The sequence below is a fragment of the Micromys minutus genome, assembly GCF_963924665.1.
Source record: "Micromys minutus genome assembly, chromosome: 2".
Lineage (NCBI taxonomy): Eukaryota > Metazoa > Chordata > Mammalia > Rodentia > Muridae > Micromys > Micromys minutus.
Genome location: NC_137971.1, coordinates 95316489 through 95319360, shown reverse-complemented (window position 1 = coordinate 95319360; position 2872 = coordinate 95316489). Strand labels below are relative to the sequence as shown.

General features: G+C 49.6%; 1 pseudogene across 1 annotated transcript; it reads left to right on the top strand.

Annotated features, from left to right (window-relative positions):
- The first annotated feature begins 371 nt into the window (after nt 1-371).
- On the top strand, nt 372-1336 carry LOC308416734 (olfactory receptor 2AT4-like; annotated as a pseudogene). The gene has a single exon. The product of its transcript is annotated as an olfactory receptor 2AT4-like (transcript).
- The last annotated feature ends 1536 nt before the right edge of the window (nt 1337-2872 follow it).

The window sequence follows — 2872 nt, the reverse complement described above, 5'->3', positions numbered from 1 at the left end:
CCCTCTCCTGATCAACACATCTATGGATACTCAGTGAAGGACTAATAGTTTTTATACTACAGGGCACCTCTGTGGCTCTTATGTTGCGTGTGTGTGTGTGTGTGTGTGTGTGTGTGTGTGTGTGTGTGTGTTTTCTATAAGGTTTACGTTGCAAGTGCTTTACCCATCCTTGATTTTAAAGGAAAGGGGGAGTTATGGCACAGGCTGAGAAATCAGGCACAAGACAGAGCCCATGTATTTCCTTTAGAATTGACAGTAAATGAATTGTTGGTCTTGGTCAGGTTGTGTACTTGTCATCTCAGAACCTTGGGTTCTTCAGTTTACAGGTTGCCGTGGGAACCTCCTGAGCATCCCGCTTTACCCCGCCCGCCATGGAGAACACAGCCTGTAACTGGTCAGGGGACTCTCAGGCCCGCTTCTACCTTATAGGCATCCCCTCTCTGCAAAAATCTCTCTTCCTTCCTGTCTTCTTCATCTTTCTCCTCCTCTACCTGCTCATCCTGGTGGGGAACACCCTGATCCTGGTGGCTGTGGTGGCCGAGCCCAGCCTCCACAAGCCCATGTACTTCTCCTAATCAGCCTCTCGGCTCTAGACATCCTCTTCACCACAACCACTGTCCCGAAGATGCTGTCTCTCCTCCTGCTGGAAGACCGCTTCCTCAGTTTCCCTGCCTGCTTCCTGCAGATGTATTTGTTCCACAGCTTTTCCTGCTCAGAAGCCTTCATCCTTGTGGTCATGGCCTATGACCGCTATGTGGCTATCTGCCGCCCTCTGCACTACCCCGTCCACATGACCCCACAGACAAACACTGCACTGGCAGCCAGTGCCTGGATCACCGCCCTCCTCCTGCCCGTCCCAGCAGTGGTAAAGACCTCTCAGATGGTATATAATGAAATTGCCTACATCTACCACTGCTTCTGTGACCACCTGGCTGTGGTCCAGGCCTCCTGCTCAGACACCAGCCCCCAGACGCTCATGGGCTTCTGCATTGCCATGGTGGTGTCCTTCCTCCCCCTCCTCCTGGTGCTCCTCTCCTATGTGCGAATCCTGACCTCAGTGCTTCGGATCAACTCCAAGGAAGGGCGTTCCAAAGCCTTCTCCACCTGCAGCTCCCACCTCCTGGTGGTGGGCACCTACTACTCTTCCATTGCCGTAGCCTATGTGGCCTACAGGGCTGACCTGCCCCTGGACTTCCACATCATGGGGAACGTGGTCTATGCGATTCTCATACCTGTTCTCAACCCTGTCACCTACATCCTGAGGAACAAAGATGTCAAGGCGGCCATCACTAAAATTGCATGTCACTAGGATCTAAAGAGTATCAGAAGGCCCTAAATGTACCCATAATTCTGTAAACTGAACTTTTCCTCATAAACATCACTAATAGTAGAAAGGAAATCATGGTAAACTCGTTTAGCTAAATAATCAGAACACTAAGTCTCACACGTCTCCTCCACTGTAAATCTTCTTAGTGCAGAAAGTAAATGGACAGAATTCTTGCTCTTCAATTTTACAACACAGCGAATACAACGGGACAGGGGTCACAGACCCATAAAGTCTAAATATGTTGATCTCAGAGACTGCAGTATTTGTCTGCCAAGTAATTCTTTCCTCTTGGATGTATTCTCAAATTTTCTGAAAATTCCCAGTGTTTCTGACACGTACCTGTGATCCACTCGCCGTCTCTCAAGGGAGCAATGGGAACTGCTAACTCTCTTGGCTGCCCCGGCATTACAGTCACCTCTGGTGTTCTCATGACAACCCCTTGGGACACGCCTATGTTCACTGGACCCTCCTGGAGTCACAGGAGCAGAACTCATCCCCCATAACACTAACCCACCTCAGCATACCCATCTGGGCAAGAAGCACTGCATTTCTTTTAATTCACTAAACTACAGCTTCCTTACCCATGTGTGTCTACGAAGGTGCCAGATGCCCTGGAATTGGAGCTACAGCCCGTTGTGAGCTGCCAAATGGGTGCTGGGAATTGAGCCCAGATCCTGCGAAAGAGCCACCAGCGTTCCTAACCACTGAGCTACCTTTCCACCTCGGGAGGGGGGGAATTTCTTTCTAAGTACCTGGCAGTTCCATTCATCCTGGGACTGAACAAAAGTGTACAAAGTATTTAGAGAGGAAGAGGTGGGGGGGCCTGGGTGCTGGATGTTTGCTTTTCACATGTAGTCTCATTCCAATGTCTGGGGTTTCTGCCAATCTGATCTCTGACCCCTGGTCACATAGAACTCAGCGTAGCTTGACGCAAACCTCAACACACCTGTGAAGAGGGACTCTCAGTTGAAGACTTCCATTGCAGAGCAGATGTGCCAAGGCTGTAAAGGTGGCTCTTCGAGGCAGTAGAGAGCCAGTAATCATTGTCTTCCATGATGAGTTCAGTTCTTGCTTCCTGTTCAGTTCCTGCTTCCAGGTTCCTTCCTTGTGTCTCTACCTTGGATTTCCTCAATGTAAACTGTAAGCCAAATAAAGTCCTCCGCAAGTTGCTTTTGGTCGTGGTGCATTATCACAACAGCAAAGTAGGACAGAGCTCAATAATGATGCAACTCAGGACTTGGATAGTCCTGGGAGGCTAGTTTCAGCAGTCTGGGGCCACTAGACCACGGCCGTGCTCAACCTGTGGGTCACGACCCCTTTGGGGAAATTCTGTCTCCAAAAATATTTATAATATGATTTATAACAACAGCAAAATCGCAGTTGGTATGTTTTGTAATGTGACAGTGTGACTCGGAAAAAGGGGGTGCCTTAGTGGGCCCACGCTGAGACATACCTCCTACCCCCCCACCCCACCCCCACCCAAGGGATCAGCCATACAATGGGTCTAGTATAAAATGAAATTTATCTGGAAGGGAAGAGGCCAGC